Source organism: Vulpes vulpes, chromosome X (assembly GCF_048418805.1).
Source record: "Vulpes vulpes isolate BD-2025 chromosome X, VulVul3, whole genome shotgun sequence".
NCBI lineage: Eukaryota > Metazoa > Chordata > Mammalia > Carnivora > Canidae > Vulpes > Vulpes vulpes.
This window is the reverse complement of record NC_132796.1, coordinates 108,370,514-108,390,847: the sequence shown is the minus strand read 5'-3', so window position 1 is coordinate 108,390,847 and position 20,334 is coordinate 108,370,514. Positions and strand designations below refer to the sequence as shown.

The 20,334-nt window shown below is 36.0% G+C and overlaps 1 protein-coding gene across 5 annotated transcripts in view; it reads right to left on the bottom strand.

Annotated features, from left to right (window-relative positions):
- The window catches only part of SPANXN2 (SPANX family member N2), a 175,297-nt gene that overhangs the window by 27,043 nt on the left and 127,920 nt on the right, over positions 1-20,334 (bottom strand). Inside the window, exon 1 of one of the 5 annotated variants that reach the window (XM_026009051.2) lies at positions 12,978-17,822. The exons of the other annotated variants lie outside the window; for them this stretch is intronic. The gene's annotated coding sequence lies outside the window, so the exon portion shown is untranslated. Of the gene's footprint in view, positions 1-12,977; positions 17,823-20,334 lie in introns of those variants that run through there. 5 annotated transcript variants of the gene reach the window in all.

Here is a 20,334-nt window from a genome sequence, read left to right as displayed (position 1 = left end):
ATCTAGGTCAGGTTCCTTTGTAATATACTCCATTAGCCATGTTCTTGACATTAATAACATTGTTCTCAGATTGGAATGATACACTTACTTATGTGATTATTTTGATTAATACATATTTTGCCAATTAGAAGATGAGGTCCACGAGACCCATGTCTGTTTTTGTTCAACATTTTATCAACATCTCCTGGAGAAATGCGTAGCACATAACTGATGATCAATAAACATTTTTGAAGGAGGTAAACAATAAGTGTACTCAAGGAGGTGTGATTTTTAAAATATTCTCATAAACATAAGGCGATTTTCTTAATCTATTTTTAACCTAAAGATGAAGACTCAGATTTAATGTTTAATTAACATCCCCTACGATCATAAAAAAAAAAAAATAGTAACATCACTATTGTCCTTGGTGACAGTTTTTTTATGAAAAATATTGAAACATTAGAGTTATATTATAACTTGGTGATAAATCAAATTTATATGCTCTATATATCTTGATCTCATCATCAAATCACCTTTAATTTGAATAATGAAATGTCTCCATGAAACCAAGGTTTTTTTCTTTTTTTAAAAAAAAGATTTTACTTATTTATTCATGAGAGACACAGAGAGAGAGAGGCAGAGACATAGGCAGAGAGAGAAGCAGGCTCTATGCAGGGAGCTCAATGTGGGACTCGATTCCGGGATTCCAGGATCATGCCCTGGGCTGAATGAAGGCAGACACTTAACTGCTGAGCCACTCAGGCGTCCCATCAAGGTTTTTTTTCTGTGTTCACATGCCTGCTGATGGGAGAATGCTGCAAGTATATATTCAAATGATATCAAAGAGTTAGGTGAGATCATGGACTATGTCAAGAAATTGATTCACTGATCCATTTTGATAGAAAATGTCCTCAGAGACTGTTTTTACACTTAAAAGCATTGGGTCAGCCTTAGCAGCAACAAAGCACCTTAAGTTCTGTTATTTCAAAATTGTGATCTCTCTCAGGCCCCTCTTGGCTAAAACAACAAGGAAAATGGCTTTCTGTATCTCATGACACATACTGTATCTTGTTCTTACCCTTTTTCTTCCCCCTTTCTTATTCTTAAATGATAGGAAACATGAAGGTTCATTCATGATGCTAGCAAAAAGGTGTGGACACTACTAGTACTGAATGATTGTAGCCTGGGGCTTAGCCAAGAAAGAGCCAAAGCAAATGAAACTACAATGTAGGACAAAAATTCATTCAGGACACAGTATTCACAAGAAAAAAGTAAAATTATTTATGCGAAAAGTAAAATTATTTGTGGGAACACTTCAGGCTCTTAAAATTAAAACAAAAGTGTCAAAAATAAGTAAAATAAGAAATAAGAATTTCTCTAGCATTTTTCTAATGAACGCAGGTTCTACTATCCTTACAGTTCTTATCTGGGGACAGAAGACTTCAAACTTGCATTCACTTGATTTTTGGAATGATTTTTGCTTAAATCTTGAACGGCCTTATTTTAAAACTGTGCAACTTACTTACAGCCACCTCCTTCATCTCTTTCCATATCTGTCCCTTGGCCTGTCCCTCAAAAAAGACTATTCATGATCCTTTTCTATTCAAAACCTTTCAAGGACTTCCCATACTTTCCAGATAGATTCAAAAACTTTTAGGAGGGCATCCAAGTTTTTTAGCATAGTTTTCAAAGCATTCAAGGACCTGGCCCCAGCTCAACCCTTGCCACCTCAACATGCAGATCCATACAAAAAGTGAACCCTTTTCAGTTTCCAAATCCATCCTTTTTTTCTCTTATTTCTCTCTCTGTGTATATGCTGGGAATATCTTTTCTCCTGAAGTTAATTCCTCTTAGTCCTAAAAGGACCAGTTTAAGCAATAATCTTTTACTATCTCTGAAAAAGCCTTCTCTGGTATTCTCATTTTGGGTGAGGTATCACCCGTGTGCTCCCAGGTCAAGAATGGGAATAAATAAGCTCTATACCATTAAGTACAAGGAAAAATTATTGTCACTAAGGAGAAGAAAACCCCTCTAACTGTATATATAACTAAGTAATATGACTTGATAGTGGAGCTGAACAGGCCATACGTGTCCTCTACCCTCCTCTACCCAGCAAAGTTTTACCACAGGAAAGTGGCTCCCACAATGTAAGATGGCCACCTTGGCACGGTTGGTATGTTTTAGAAGTCCACTCCACTGAGTAATTTATAGTTCATCTCCGCAGGGACTGGAGCAGTAACTTCCTCCACAATACAGCAGGAACTGGTTACTCGGTTACCACAGATAGACATAGTGATGATGGTGAGGGTTTCTGCTGTAAACATCATCGTATATGTCTGTTTGATACACTGGTGTTTTGGAATTAACTGATAGTCAAACTCTACTCTCCTTTCTCCAAATACCTGGTACCTGAATTGGAATGTTTACCCCAGCTGCAATCTCACTATCACTTGGGGACAGAAATGGCATGTAAATCAAACTACAGTTATGACACCATTTCCCTATCAAGAAAGGGGATCACTAACATTTCTAGACAATTTTTCCCAAATCCCATGTGACCCACAACATGTAAAAATAAACTCAACACCAAAGAAACAAACAATCCAATCCTGAAATGGGCAAAAGACATGAACAGAAATCTCACAGAGGAAGACATGGACATGGCCAACATGCACATGAGAGAATGCTCTGCATCACTGGCCATCAGGGAAATACAAATCAAAACCACAATGAGATACCACCTCACACCAGTGAGAATGGGGAAAATTAACAAGGCGGGAAACCAAAAATGTTGGAGAGGATGCAGAGAAAAGGGAACCCTCTTGCACTCTTGGTGGGAATGTGAACTGGTGCAGCCACTCTGGAAAACTGTGTGGAGGTTCCTCAAAGAGTTAAAAATAGACCTGCCCTACGACCCAGCAATTGCACTGCTGGGGATTTACCCCAAAGATTCAGATGCAGTGAAACGCTGGAACACCTGCACCCTGATGTTTCTAGCAGCAATGTCCACAATAGCCAAACTGTGGAAGGAGCCTCGGTGTCCATCGAAAGATGAATGGATAAAGAAGCTGTGGTTTATGTATACAATGGAATATTCCTCAGCCATTAGAAATGACAAATACCCACCATTTGTTTCAACGTGGATGGAACTGGAGGGTATTATGCTGAGTGAAGTAAGTCAATCACAGAAGGACAAACATTATATGGTCTCATTCATTTGGGGAATATAAATAATAGTGAAAGGGAATAGAAGGGAAGGGAGAAGAAATGTGTGGGAAATATCAGAAAGGGAGACAGAACATAAAGACTCCTAACTCTGGGAAACGAACTAGGAGTGGTGGAAGGGGAGGAGGGCGGGGGGTGGGGGGGAATGGGTGACGGGCACTGAGGGGGGCACTTGACGGGATGAGCACTGGGTGTTATTCTGTATGTTGGCAAATTGAACACCAATAAAAAATAAATTTATTATTAAAAAAATAAATGATTAACTCCTGAAATTAGGTTGAAATCTCTGCTCCATGCACATTAGTGATATTGATAGAGATAGTTACTATTCTAGAATTTTTATACTGGTGGAGTTTGGCAACAGTAGTTGGTTGAGGGAAGTGAGAAGAAAGGCTGGAGAACTTGTCCTGGCTACAACTTGTCCCCTGTTACAACAAGAGTCCAAAAGCATGATCACCTCCAAAAGATGATCTACAAATAGAAGCTGTCTTAAGCTGAACTCAGCATTATTGTACCATGGGTTATGGGGGCCAGCCTGCATGGTATATATTTCAGTCAATAGCCAGGCATTTGTATACACTGGCTCAAGTGGAATAGTGGCCTTGATCAGTGATTCTCGATTTCTATTGCCCATGAGAAAAAATGATGTTTTCATATGCAATATACAATGCAAGGACCTTTCTGCAGAATAGAGAATATAGAATTCAAGGTATGCTTCTTTCTCAGAACCTCAGTTATAACTATCCCTTCCTCTTACACTCAAAAAAGCATACTAGAATGCAAATGAGTTTGTGAGAAAATGACATTTTTATTGGTATAGTTGGTATATGAATGTATCTGTCCAAACACTCAGCTGAGCAAGAAATACAATGCTGTTTTTCTATAACTGGGCTTAATTTGCATGTGACAAACTTAATTCAGGATCTCTGTCATATCCCCTAGGGTTGTATCCATCTGACATCTCCTGAGATGTGCATCATCCATCCGGACCTTTGTGGTTGATTCATACAAAACACTTCTTTGTCATCCCTCGATCCCAACCACAGAGACTTTTCTAATTGAACTCTCTTTAAGAGACTTCCTGGTCACACTTAGGGGCATGGGAAACATTTAACTGCTTCCTTCCACTATTCTGATTCTTCAAGAAACAAGGTAGGGTTTTTAGAGGACATTTATTGTCTGAGTGCTACTCTCAGGTAGCACTCTTACTTCTGATACACTGTGCACAGAAACACAGTGCATGGTAACCATGGAAGGCAGTCTTAGGCCCACCTTTCCAGGTAGAGCACTTGGACATTTCTTTCAATGTCCCACTACTCTGGCCTAGAGGCAATTTTGTCTCTTTTATCCTCTCAAGAATATGTATATGCTCTCATCTCTGGTTCCTAAACCTATTATTGGTTTCTTACATTTAATTATCCTCCACCCACTCAGGAGCTGTAGGGGCATGGGTTGGGAAGTTCAGCGTACAGTACTCCATCTCATGCATCAACAATATCTATTTACTAATTGTAGATTATGGCTACATATCTCTTCATTCCACACTTCAAGGATGGATCTTCACATGGTCGAAGAAATTACGACTATCCACTAAGATATACTAGTATTTGCTGGAGAAACAGACAAATCCAAACTCTTAGTGGCTTAATATAACAAAGATTTAATTTACACTCATGCTAAATAGAAGGGTGAGCTATAAAGTCCTATCCACAGGACACTGACTATCTAGATTACATACCAGCAAGTGTGGCAGAGGGAAAACAGAGTCATGGAGCATTTCATATCAGCAATTAAGTATCCTGGCCCAGAAATGATGTTTGCCATTTCTGCTACAGTTCATTGATTTGAATAAGTCATGCCTCCCATTGTCCTTCCCCACCCTAACTGTCAGGATTGGACATATAATTGCTCGTACCAATAAAAAGGAAGTGGAAAAAACCTAGCAGAAGTTGTAAAACCCACAGCATAATTTTTCATGTTCTATGTTTCTTCCGCTACAAGCTGGCAATGCCTTGCTTCCTCATTCAGCCTGCATCCTAGAATGAAGATGTCATTAAATAGAGCCATAGCTAACATGCAGTCAACAAGCAGCATGAGCAAGAAATTAAGTTATATTAGTGTAATCCATGGAAGTTTAGGGTTGTTCGTTACTGCAATGTAACTGTTCCGAAACTAATTTATATAGTCTAGAAGGGAGGGGAACTGAAATATTTGATGAACAGCACTAATGACTTATCATAAATTTTCTATGTTCTGAACACCTGGGTAAAATAATTATAGACTTGGAAAAACTTGAATTTATGGTAAAAGCAATTGGGGAAGTAAGAAAAAATGAATCTATTTGAACCTATTGCTTGAAATATGCTCCTTAGAATGGCACTGATGTTCTGACATTATGCCCATAGAGAAAGAAATTTAATTAATCATACTATTGTTTCACAGTATGTGATATTTATAGAATCAAGATAATACCAATATTTATGGTTGTCTACCTATATAATTAACTAGATGTAAATCAAATAATACTTAAGATAATCAGTTTTGTAATGATAGTGATCAGCCTTGGCAATATCAAATAAATATAATGCTTAAAAAGCCTGGGTGCTAGAAAGAGGTAAGAATGGGTGCAGGGGGTATACAAGGAAAGAAGAAAGAGAGAACTACCAATATTTCATTCTACAAAATAGGGAGTTAGGAGAAACTGTTTCTGGTTGGTAAAACAAGAAATGGAGATTAAAATACTCAGTTTGAAGTAAAAGAGGTGCCCAGTGGAGAAACTAGAATAATAACGTATTGTTGGTCAGAATAAGCTAAATCAGAATCAGCATCTGACATGCTTCTTATTTTTGTAAATAAAGTTTTATTGGAACATAGGCACCCCCATTTGTTTATGTCTTGTCTGCGGTGCCTTTGACACTGCAACAGCAGGATTGAGTAGTTGCAAGAGTCCTAAAACAGAGTCCTGGCTTAAAATATTTACTATCCGACTAATTAAGTAAAAAAAAGTTTTGATAACTCCTGCACTAGATTTAGGTGTAGTAAAAATTTAGTCTCAGAAACAAAGTGACCTAACATTAACAAGAGATTTTTTTTTTTTTTTTTTTTTTGCTCACAACATGTCCAGCATAGGTCAGTAGAGACCCTGCTCCATGTAGTCACTCAGAAGAACTAAGCTGCCTGAGTATCCATCATTTTACGAGTTTCCATATCAACACAAGGTTTCAGAGCTTGCCACAGTATAAGAGAAGTTCACATGAAAATTCCAGGGTGCCTTTTGAAAGTGCTTTGGGCTAGAAGCAAAATATTAGTTCTCTTCATACCACATTAGCCAGCACTAGTCACATGGCCCTGAAACTGCAAGGTAGCTTGAAAGCATAATTTTCCAGGGAGTGTTCTGTGTGCCTGAAAGGAGAGGAAACACAGATAGTGGTGAGCACTAGAAACATCTAGCACAAATGACATAACGCTACTGAAAGGAAGATGGAGACATAGAAGTGGAAGGTTGCAAAGAATCTAAATACATATCTCTCATTGCAGGGAATCAACAGATAAGTTGCTAAAGAATGGCACAACTACATGACTTTGAGAGAAGGAATTAACAACCAGAAGAAACCAGAACTAGAAAGTCAACAATGTGGTTTCTTCTGGGGCCCAGAACTGGGAGACGAATAGTGTGGACATAGAACTATTATGTTTCCTTACAAACTCTTCTATAGTCTTGCTTTTTTCTTAACTTAATGCATATATTACTTGGATGCTTTATTTAAACTGGATCATTCTGGGCATGAATACATAACCTTTCTATACCAGCTTATCACACAGTTAATATCTGTCTGTTAAGATCTAGTTCACTGACAAACTAACAGATTTCCCTTTTTTCCCATCCAGTCTTCCCAATGAATTATCCACACTTTGCTAGAATGATCCTTCGAAAGTGCAATTAAATTATTTTACTTATTCTCTCTAATTTTTCCAATGTCTAGAGGTTCTGAAATAATAGGATATAAACTCAGTAATATGCTGACAAATGTTTATCAACTAGCTCTCAAAAAAAGCCCTGATTTGTAGCATTTGTAAATATGTGTAAATATTACCATCATGACTGCTCTCAAACTGCCAACATGACTTCACCAAACCCAGAGTTGGGAAGAAATGCACAGTACCACATCATGATATATATAATATGTCCACCATGCAGATATAATAGAAGTAAATATCCTCAATAGCATAGATAATAGTTAAATGGGGTAAAATAATTAGGAAATGATTAGTTTTGAGTAGATTTTATCTTGGTTTTTAATATATTCTGTTTAATTGCATATCTCACATAATTTAATTTTGGTTATTATATTATCTAAAATTAATACTTTTTAATAATCAACTAGGTCAGGAATTCTAGCACACTACTATAAATCTTCTTAGCAAGGCTTACAAAGCCCTTCATAATCACATCCTAAGCTTAGCTTTCCAGCCAATTCCATTCAGCATTCAGATCATAAAGAATGATTAATGGTTCCCTAAGGATGCTGCTCTATGTCCCTTTTCTGTGCATTTATTCTAAATTTTCTCTGCCTGGAGGGCCACCCTTTTCATTATGATAATGGAAAACTCCTAGTAGTCCCACAAGATCCAGATAAGGAGCGATGACAGTGAAAATAGTGGAGTAAGTATCTCTACAAATTTTCTCTTTAATAAAAGCAAAGAGAAAACTAACAAAATTTATAAGAATCATCTCTTTCAAAACTGTGGACATTAACAAAAGACTAGTAACAATATGAGAATTATTTAATCAAGAAAAATGGTTGAATGTAGGTAAGAATAGTGAGCTTTATAGCATTTTAACTTGCCCTAGTCTAATACCCAGTTCTCTAGCTCCACAGGAGCCTTGAAAATTAACAGCCTGCATTCACAGTGAAACCAGTAGTCTGGCAGCCACTGGAGGGACAGAACACTGTGAAAGCTTTTGCAAAGCTACATTCCCAGATGAATGTCATCATTTGATGTGTCTGATGTCTCCTTGGAAGATCCCACTTGCAAGGATGTCTGTATTTGACCTCATTCAGAGATCATCTACTAAGAGAAGCCCTTTCCCTGGAGTTTGAAGAAAACCATTAAAGGCAATTGTTTCAATTCGAGACCTTCTGAGGAGGTGGATAACTGTTAAAGTGAACAACAGACTAGCCAAGAAAGCTTAAAAGGAAGAGCTAAAGAATGAGATGGCTATAAAGACTTCACATCCAGAAGGCCAAGTACATACAAGTGGCTAAGCATATGGCCAGGGCTGTGTGCATGTTCTGAAAAGACCTAAGAAGGCTCTATGCTCTCGCTTTTGTCTGCCCCTGAGGCTTGTAAAGAAGAAGTGAAGGATAAGCCATAATGGTCAACTGCCACCCCCAATACACACACAGAGTCCCTTGGCAAAGACTGAAAGGTTTATTGGTTCCAATATTTTAAGAAAACTTCTGTCCAATCATTAGTTTAGAAAACTTCTGTCCAATCATAGTTGTCATTAGTTGACAACTAATCTGAGTAGAAACTTTAATGGCCACACATGACTAAGAATAGAGACTTTACATAATTAGTTGAGAAAAGTCACTAAACAAATGAACAAGAACAACAATAAACAGCAACAACAACAAACCTTGAGGTACAGAATTTCATTTCGAAAGTTGCTACATTATATTATTTTAAATATCTAGTTTTTGACAAACAATTATGAGACAGGCAAAGAAACAAGAAAGAATGGCTCATACAAAAATTAAAAACCAATCAAGAAAAACTATCCCTGAGGAGCAGACATTGGACTTATTAGAAAAGAATTTTAATAAGCTATTCAAAATATGTTCAAAGGACAAAAGGAAATAATTTATAAAGACATAAAGGAAAATATGAAAATCATGTCTCATAAAAGAGAGTGTATCAAAAAGAAGATAGAAACTATAAAAAGGAACCAAATAGTAATTCTATAATTGACAAGTAAAATAACTAAAATGAAAAATTCACTAGAAGTCTCACCAGCAGATTTGAGATGACAAAACAAAGAACCAGTCAATGTGAGATTATCTAATCTGAAGAATAGAAAGAAAGAAGAAAAATGAACAATACACAGAGACTAACATCAGTCATACCAAAATATTCATAAAGAGAGTCCCAGGAGGAGAGAATGAATAATGACTACAAAAGCTTTGAGGAAATAACTGCCAAAGCTTCCCAAGTTTAAGGAAAAACATCAATCTACACATCCAATGAGCTCAGTGAACTCCAAGTACTATAAACTTAGAGATCTGCACCTAGATACACCATAATCAAATTGACCAAAACAACAACAACAAAAAGAATCATAAAAGCAGTAAGAGAGAAGCAACTCATCTTGCACAAGCAATCCTCAATAAATTAACAGCTGTTTTCTCATCAGAAACCATGGAGATCAGAAGGCAGTAGGATGGCATATATAAAGTGCTAAAAGATAAAAGCAGTGAACCTAAAATTTATATACAACAGAGCCATCCTTCAACGTGAGGGAGAAATTAAGACACTCTCATATAAACAAAAACTGAGACAAGTCATCAGCAGCAGACATGCCCTACTATAAATTCTAAAGGAAGTTCTTTAGCTTGAAATGAAAGGAGACTAGACAGTAACTCAAAACCACTTGAAGAAATAAAAAGCATCAGTAATGATTACTACAAAGATAAAAATAAAAAACAGCATACATATATTTTCCTTGTAACTCCTTTTATCTTTTCATGATTTAAAAGATAATTGCTTAAAACAATAATTATGAATCCATGCTTTGCACAAAGATGTAATTTGTATGACCATGAGAGCACAAAAGAGGAAGGAGAAATCAGAGCTATGTAGAAGCAAAGATTCTGTATGCTATTAAAAATAAATTGGTATCAGGAGTACCTGGGTGGCTCAGTTGGTTAAGTGTCTGACTCTTGGATTTGGCTCAGGTCATGATCTCATGGTCAAGATTGAGTCCCCTCTCAGACTCTGTGCTGGGTGTGGAGCCTGCTTATGATTCTCTCTCTCCCCCTCTCCCTCTGTTCCTCCCCACCCCACCCCTGGGGTTCTTTCTTTCTAAAATAACTAACTAATTAACTAAATAAATAAATAAATAAATAAATATCAATCCAAAGTAGATTGTTATTAATTAAGATGATTACCACAATTAAATAATTTAAAATATGTATTATGAAGGGGCGCCTGGGTGGCTCAGCTACTGAGCATCTATCTTTGGCTCAGGGTGTGGTCTTAGCGTCCTGGGATCGAGTCCCCTCTCGGGCTCCCCACATGGAGCCTGCTTCTCTCTCTGCCTCTGTCTCTGCCTCTCTCTGTGCATTTCTCATGAATACATAAATAAAATCTTTAAAATATATATCATAAAATAAATGAAACAAAATGGTACGCTACAAAATGTATTTAACACAAAATAAGGCATTAGTGGATTAATAGGAAAACAAAAGTAACTTAATACAAATAAAAAAACAAATAGCAAAATGGCAGATACAAATTCTAATTTATCAGTAATTACATTAAGTGTAAATAGATTAAACATTCCCATTAAAAAGAAGATGCTGGCAAAACAGATTAAAAATAATCCAACTCTATGCTACTATTTAATAGATACATTTTAAATGCAAATACACAAATAAATTCAAAGTAAGTGGATGAAAAAAGATATCCCATGTAAACATTAACCAAAGAACAATGGAGTAGCTTTCTTTTTTTTTTAAGACTCTATTTATTCATGAGAGACACACACAGAGAGAGAGGCGGAGACACAGGCAGAGGGAGAAGCAGGCTCCATGCAGGGAGCCTGATGTGGGACTCGATTCTGGGACCCCAGGATCATGCCCTGGGCCGAAGGCAGATGCTCAACCGCTGAGCCACCTGGGGATCCCCTCGACAAAATAGACATCGGACAAAAATTATTACTAGAGACAAATAGGGCCACTTTTACGACAGTATATTTGTTATATCCATCAAGGATATATAAAAATTATGGCCCTAACAAGAGAGCCCCAAAATACATGAAGCAAAACTGGACAGAACTGAAAAAAAGACTCAACCGTAATCACTGGAGACCTCACTGCCCCACTCTCAGTAATAGAATGAAGAACTAGTCAGAAGACCAACAAAGAAACAGAAGACTTGGACAACACTATAAATCAACAAAACCTAACAGAAGTCTATTGCACACTATCCAACAATAATAGGATACATATTTTCCCCAGGTGTACATTGAACATTCTGTGGGGCAAACCATATTTTTAGGGTACAAAGCAAGTCATAATAAATTTACATGCAGAGTATGTTCTCTGATCACAAAAGGATGTAATAGAAATCAATAAAAGAACAAAATTTGGGGAATATGTGTAAATTAAATCACACACCCCCAAGTAACAATGGGTCAAATAATAAATCATGGGTAAACTTATGAAACACTTTGAGATGAATGAAAATAAAAATACAGCTAACTAAAAGTGATAGGATGCAGCTAAAGCAGTACTTCAGGAGAAATTTATAGTTGCGAACATCTATATTTTTAAAACTTCAAATAGGCAAGAATGTTGAGAAAAAGGAAGCATTGTGCATTGTTGGTAGGGATGTAAATTGGTGCAGCCACTGTGGAAAACAATATAGAAGTTCCTCAAAAAATTAAAAATAGAATTATCATATGATTCAGCAATTTTGCTTCTGGGTATCTATTTGAGGGAAACACAAATACTAATTCAAAAAGATATCTGCACCCCCATGTTCACTGCAGCATTATTTGCATTAGTCAAGACATGGAAACAATGTAAGTGTCTATCATTGGATGAATGGATAAAGAAAATATGTGTATATATACAATGGGAATATTATTCAGCCATAAAATGAAGGAAATCCTGCCATTTGTGACAAGATGAATGGACCTTGAGGATATGCTAAGTGAAATAAGTCAGAGAATGACAAATACCATATGATTTCACTTATATGTGGAATCTAAAAACAAAACAAATTAAAACAAGCAGAAAAAATAATTCATTGATACAGAGAACAGACTGGCAGTTGCCAAGGAAGAAGGTTAGGTGGGTGAATGAAATGAGTGAAGGTGGTGAAAAGGTACAAACTCCCAGTTATAAGATAAATAAGAAAAAAACCAAAACCTCAAGTCAAAAACCTAGCTTACCACATTAAGAACCTATAAGAGCAAAGTAAAGTAAAATCAAGTAGAATAAATAAAATGATAAAGATTAGAATAAAAATAAATGAAATACAGGTTAGAAAAACAACAGAGAAAATCAACAAAATCAAAATTTGGTTCTCTGAAAATCGACAAAATCAACAAACCTTTAGCTAGACTTGACCTAAAAAAGAGAAGATTCAAACCACTAAAATTGGGAATGAAAGACGGTGATTGAAAACATTTCATTCACACAAAAACTTATACACAAGTGTTCACTGCAGCATTATTCATAATAATCCAAAGGTGGAAACAACCCAATTTCCATCAACTGTGGAATGGATAAATAAAATGTGGTGTGTCCATACAATGGAATATTTTCAGTTGTAAAAAGGAAAGAAGTTCTGATACATGCTACAACATGGATAAACTTTGAAAAGCTTGTGCTAAGTCAAAGCTAGACACAAAAAGTCACATACTGTATGATCATATTTATATGAAGTGTCACCCAAAATACCACCATATATGAGTCAATGTAAACTATCTCCACTATTAGCTACAAAATGTTTCCATGAAAAAAAAATGTTTCCATGACACTTACTATATTCTATTTCTCCATCGTGGTATATACCACTCATATTGCAATTGCCTGCTTTCTTGTCTTCCTCCCCCACTATATCTCTCAAACCATATTTCTTCAAGGGTCGGGGACTGAGATTTACTCATCTTTGTATCCAGAGAACCTGCACGGTGTCTGACACGTCGCAGTTCCTCAAAAAATGTTTGTGTGATGGATGGGTAACCTTTATGACACAAATTTATTAGTGTTACCATTCTGTGTACATCATTAAAGACTAGCCATTTAAATCTCACTTTACACTGCCAAAAGAATGCTAGGTGAAAATCATGGGAAGCAAACAATATCTATATCAAATTTACAGAATAGTAACAATCCTCACCTAGGACTGAGTACTATTGTTGTTATTATTATTAATATCAACATGACTGTTTTACATTGTTAAACACACATTTTGCCTTGAGACTTTTCCAGGTATCTTTTCACATTTTTTTTCAGTTAATACTTTCTCATATTTAGCTTTGTCATGATTTAAAATAGTAATTGGAAGAACTTACCCCTTTTTCCTACAGGAGACAGTAATACATACAGAAGTAGAACATTTCGTAGAACGTCTTGGATCTTCTGTAGAAGTAACTGAAGCAGTCAAGGGCATAAACTTCCACAGGCCGCCATCACATCTATCCACCCATCTTCATCTGTACCATATACCACTCCCCCTTCATCCTGGTCACTCTGGATGAAGCATTCTTACTCCTAGTTAAAAGTAATTTCTCCACAGAGGCATTAGGTCCCATCTTCTCTTGCCAATTGAAGTACACAATTGAAGCAATTATCCCTTTTATTTACAGTATCATCAGGTTTTCCTTTTCCATCGCATATTTACATCCATATACAAGCACACTCTTCCCTCCCATATTGACAATCAACAAAACCCAAACCTTTCTCGATGCTACTTCATTTTGCCCTCTACTCACTCTCCAATAAACTCACTCCAATAAGAATTTCACCCTTACTGGTCCATCTAAACTTTTTAAAAAAATCAATATCACTAATGATATCCACATTATTACATCCAATTTCAACTCTCCTCATATTATTCAACCTCTGTACAGCATTTGACACAATTGCTTATTCTATCCTCCTCAGAAAACTTTTTTCACTGGGGTTCCAGGATGCTGTACTCTTCTTGTTTTTCTTAAATATCCTGGTCTCTATTAGTCCTTACCAATCTTTTCTCTGACTTGTAAATGATAAAGATTGCTCAAAACTGAATCTTCTTATCAATACATCTCTTTAGGTGACTGCATTCATTCACATGGCTTTGGGTACCATCTTCATGCCAATAACTCCCATGTTTGTATCTCTAGCACAGACTTTTCCCCTGAAGTCAACACTCAAATGCCTAGTACAATTTTACACGAATGCCCCAACTAAGACTGTGATTCCCCCTTCTCTGCCCAAATCTTCTCCACTCGGTCTTTTCCATCGCAGTATATGGCAACAGCCTTCCAAGTTGCTCAGGCTACAAACTTTGGAGTTCTCTTTGAGTCCCTCTCACTCCTCACATCTAGTCAGACAGAAATTCCCACTTGGCTCTACTTTCAAAGTAGATCTACAATTCATCCACTTACCACTATTCCCTTGGATATAGACTATATCTATATCCAAGCCACCATCATTTCTTGTCTAGAATATCATAAGAGCCTCCTATCTGGACTCCTGGTTCCAGCCATTCCCCTCCTTTAGTCTATATTCTCAACACAAGGATCCTGATAAATCTCAAGTCAGATCACATCATTCTTTTTCTCAAAACACTTATCTTCAGAGTTAAAAGCCAGAGCCCAAAGGCTTTTTATAATCTGCCCACCAGGAACCTTCCTTCTTTACCTCCAGTTACCTCCAGTTACCTCTGTGAGCTCATCTCCTACTACCCTGCTCATTCACTTTACTCCTTCACTGACCACCTAAATTTCTTTGAATATTCTAGGCACATTCTCATTTCAGTCTTTAAAGTTCTTTTTCCCTTTTTCTGAAGTTTTCTTCCTTTAGTCTGAATATTTCTCTCCCTCAAGTCTACTTACTCATCTCTTTTCCAGCTCTATACTCTCGGCCCTGATTTATTAATGGAGGTTTTGGAATTATTTTTGAATAACAACATACTTTAAATGAATGCCAGGATTATAAGCAATTAAGCAGTCCTGGAAAATACCAATTATACCAAGCATTTTCCCGGTTGAATCTCCCATTATGCTTAATGGTGCCATTATCTTCTGACTCTGTGCCCCAAATCTGACTGTCTTCTCTGATATCCCCTTGTTGACAGACATATTCTCTCCCCTCTGTTCCATCGTATACCTATCTATTGAAATTATGACTATCCCCCAAGACCTACTTGAAATGTTTCTTCTTCCATGAAGCAAGGCCAAGACTTCTGACTAGAGATTGGCTTACTTCCTTTGAATTCTTATATTTCATTGTGACTCTCTTGCAACATTTCACATATGAAACATAGGGAGGATGTTGTGATAAAGTGGAAACAGCATTTGGAATTAGAACATGAAGGCCAGGATTCACATTCCAGCTGTCATTTACTAGATCCGTGATCGTTGGCATCGAAGTTTTGATAGATAGATAGATAGATAGATAGATAGATAGATGATAGATAGATAGATAGATAGATAGATAGATAGATAGATAGATACCTATATCTCTATATATTTATCTCCCACTAACTGGGATTGTCTTAAAGATCCCATTAGCTAATACATGCAGAAGCATGTAACACACAACTTGGAATCTAGCAGATAAATAATTAAAACACAAGGCTCATATCTTTAACTAGACTGAAAATTTATTGGTAACCAAGGTCATGTCCTGTCCAACTCTGTTTTACCCAACCCCACCTCAGATATAGTTAGCACATTGCCTGATTCATGGTAAGTAATCAATGTTGAATGAGTTAATATTTAAGAATAAGGGCTTTTAAAAAACCCTGTTATCCAATACTGAAGACATCTTATTCTGAGGCTCGTTTCCAAATCTTCACTTTGCCACGTTAGAATAAGGTGACTTACCACATATACTCTCTTTGATTTGAGTTGTAAAAGATGTATGTTTCAGGAGTGGATTGTATCGATGTTTCCTTCAAGATCATGGCATGTGATAGTGATATATCTTATGTGTTAAAGGACTCTATGCAGGACCCCACACCCTTTGATCACACACTGTTTATTTTCCATTTACACCATTACTCTCCGGGCTACAGCAAAGGAGCAGTAAGATAGTTATATAACAAACTAGAAATAAATAAGTCTTATTTGGAATGTAAGTTGTTTAATTCCTCAATTCAACTTTTTCTGTCTGTGTGATAACTGTATCTTCATTTATAATAAGAAAAACTTATAAATTATACTTTTCTACCTGAAAGAAGATTGAAATGAAGGAGTAATATGAAAGATGTAATTATAATGTGCCAAAATAGGATCATTGCAAGTTGTTCTTTTTAAGAATTTATTTTGGATGACATTTAAATTAAACTGCATTTTAATTCAAATACAAAGAAGGAAACCCACATCACTAACTAACTTTGCCAATCAACCTGTCAATACACTAATTATCAAAAACTTAACAAGACAGAGTTGCCCCCCTTAAAATTCTTATACTCTAGCCCCAGACACAAAGGCAATTACTTTGTTCAAGTTGTCAACTTTGTGAGTTAAGTTTAAAAGTGCACTCGCCAACAGTGCTAACAAGTCCTATCCATGAAAAGATTTTGGTAGCTACCGAAATGGCACTCCTTAACTATAGCAGAAACAAATCCACTAAGGGAACAATACTGTTTGCCCCTAAACCAGCCCTGTGCACAATCATAAACAATGAAATAACCATGTCAAACTAATCATAATTGCTGTCATTTACTGGGCATCTATCAATTTTAGATTTTTATTTTTTTTTTCAATTTTAGATTTTTAAATGATACCTTTGATTTTCAAACTCTGAGAGATAGATATTAGGGCCAATTTAATAAGAAAGTGAGACTCAGCTAAGTCAAGCAACTCAACCAAGGCTGCATACTAGGAAGTGCACAGTTTAGCCAGCTTTTTTTTTTTTTTTAACCAATGCTCTTGTTTTTTCACCTTATACCAAAACCGGAAGAAAAAAATGCTATCCTTTAAGCAAGACTCCTGAAATCTGACTGCCCCAAAGTGCCTCAAGGGCAAGTTTACATACATAAGTTCACTCCAGGAATTAGTTTTCAGCACAAAAATTTGTTTTTAAGGAATTCTGACCAGAACAATTTATTCTCTTTTCATAACCTTGGTGAAGCAGGAAGAGCTGCTAGATGATCTTAGGTCTTTTATGCTAAATATTTTGTATCATGGTTAAAATATTGTAACTTTTTTCTTTCTTTAATAACAAAATTTAATGGGAGATGTATGAAAAATAGAATAGCATTTACAGCATACAAGTGGAAAAACAATAACAGTGCTGTTTTTTATTTTAATTCTAGTATAGTTAACTTATAATGCTATATTAGTTTCAGGTGTACAATTTAGTGATTCAGCAATTGTATATATTGCTCAGTGATCATCTTGATAAGTGTACTAATGCCAGTACCATGTTTAAAAATACATTATTCAGTGTTTTTTTAATATATATGAATTGCAGATTTATATACAATCAATGTAGGCATGCAACGTAGACCTGTTACAATTCTCTATTATATTTATGTACCATGTCGTTTGATAATGGTCCATCTCATCTAAGTTGCAAATGTATGGTTATAAAGTCACTTGACATCTATATTATTTTTTAAATGACTATAGGGCATATAGTGGCATTCTCCCTTTCATTCCTGACATTGATAATTTGTGCCTTCTTTCTCTTAATTAATGAAAAAATCTTCAAAACTTACACACATAGTCATCATTTTAGACCCTTTATTTTGTACAGATCCAAATTTCTGTTTTTTCCGTTTAATCTGAAAAAAAATTCCTTTAATATTTCTTTTTTTTCCTTTAATATTTCTTTTACCTCAGGACTTATAAAAAATTATCTCTGCTTTTATTTTATTGTTTCTGAAAATTTCTGTATTTCTTCATCTCCAAAATATCTTTTCACTTGCTGTAGACTTCTAGGTTGGCACTTTTGCTGGTTTTAGCACATTTAACACTTTTGTCAAAGGGTCTTCTGACTTTCATAATTTCTGATAAGAAGTCTGTAATAGTTCTTTTTATATTCATCTACATGTAATGTGTCTTTATTGGTTTCCTGTTTTTAATTTTATTTCCCGCACTTACTTTCACAATTTGGTTATGATGCTTTGGGCTTGATTTTCTTTGTGTTTATCCTTCTGTATTTAATTGAACTCCCTGGTTCCACAAATTCATTGTTTTCAAATCAAATTTATAAAATTGTATCCATTTATCCTCAAATAATTTTCTGCTTCCATCTTTCTTCCTTCTCTTCCTTGGATTTCTAATATACATGTATTGGATCATATAACATTATTGTCACATCCCTGGTACATCCCCCAAGTACATCCCTAGTGGTCCGTAAATTGTTTAATAAACATTTTTAAGATGGTTTTAGATTTACTGTAAAGATGTGAAAATAGTAGAGCAAGTTCACATATAAGAAAACCCCACACTCAATTTTTCTCTTGTTAATATCTTACACTATTATGGTGTATATATCACAACGAATGAGCCAGTACTGATACATTATTACTGACTAAAGTCAATACTTTATTCAGTATTCCTTAGGTTTTACTTGAGGTCCTTTTTCCTGCTCCATGATCCTATGCAGGAAACCATATTACATTTAGTCATTGTGTCTCCTCAGGCTTCTCCTAGCTGTTTCTCAGACTTTCCTTGTTTTTGATGCCCTTGACAGCTGTGATAAGTACTGGTGAGGTATTTAGCAGAATGTCCCCTCAATTAGTATTTTTTTCTGATGATTTTTTATTATTAGACTGAGGCTATAAGTTTTAGGAAAGAATATCACAAAGGTGAACTGTTTTTCTCATCACATCATATCAGGGCTACATGATAGCACATGACACATCACTAACGACATTAGCATTAATCACCTAGCCACAGTAGTGTAGGCCTGATTTCTCCACAGTAAAGCTTCAAAGCAAATGATTTAGTGCAGCCAATACTCAAAGGAGAAGGGAATTAAGTTCCACCTTTGGAGTAGGGAGTATCAACATGAATTATCTGGAGTTCTTCTGTATAGGAGACTTGTCTCTTTTCTTCCACTTATGTATTTACCCAATAATTTATATTGCTATGGACTCCCAGACATTTATTTTATAGTTTGCATTATAAGTCAATACTATTTATTAATTTTATGTTTCATATTGTTCCAGCTTTGGTCATTTAGGGGCTCTTTCTATTGGTTTCTGTGTCCTTTTTATATGCCCCTATCCTTTTGCTTTTGAGATTTATTTTTTCTGCCAATACAAGATGCTCTAGGCTCATGTTGTTTATTTCCTACCTTAGCCCTTGAATCAGTCATTTCTTCAAGGAGCCCTGGTTTCTTTGATTGGAGAATGATATTAGAAGCCAAGATCTGAGTCCTAGGTGTGTTGGTTGCTGCTTGGTTGTCAAGTCTAGGCCCTCTCAGCTGATACAGTGAGAAAGTATATGATATGCATGTATACTCAATTGTGTATATATCCATATCTACAAATATATATATCCATCAATATCTACCTTAAGCTAACCCTGCATTTATACTGTCTTCCACTCTAATCCAGTACCATATGTATCATTCTAGCCTTCTGCCTTGTTTGTGTACAAGCTCCCATTCCAATAGTGAGAAATTGATTTCCCCCAATTCATCATCTATTTGCTTAGTTGTTCCATTCAAGTATAGATGTCAAGGGGTTTCAGAATTGTTAGTCTATACCCCAGTAGGTAACAATGTTATCCAATGGAGTGCAGTGTTTATATAAAACTCTTTTTGCCTTTAGTCTTATAGACTCAATTCATATCCACCTCTCCCACCACCTTCCTTTTTTTTAAAGATTTATTTATTTATTTATGAGAGAGAGAGAGAGAGAGAGAGAGAGAGAGAGGCAGAGAGACACAGGAGGAGGGAGAAGCAGGCTCCATGCTGGGAGCCCGACGCGGGACTCGATCCCGGGACTCCAGGATCGTGCCCTGGGCCAAAGGCAGGTGCTAAACCGCTGAGCCACCCAGGGATCCCCTCCCACCACCTTCCTTAGTGAAGTTATTTAATTTGTTCATAATGCAGTGAGATTCTGTTGTTACAATCTGAATTTTCTATTTTCATGTTGGTTTAGATAGTTTATTTTTTTCTTTTGCAAGTGTCCAATGTTCTGGAAATTTCATTCACTCAGTTTCTAATT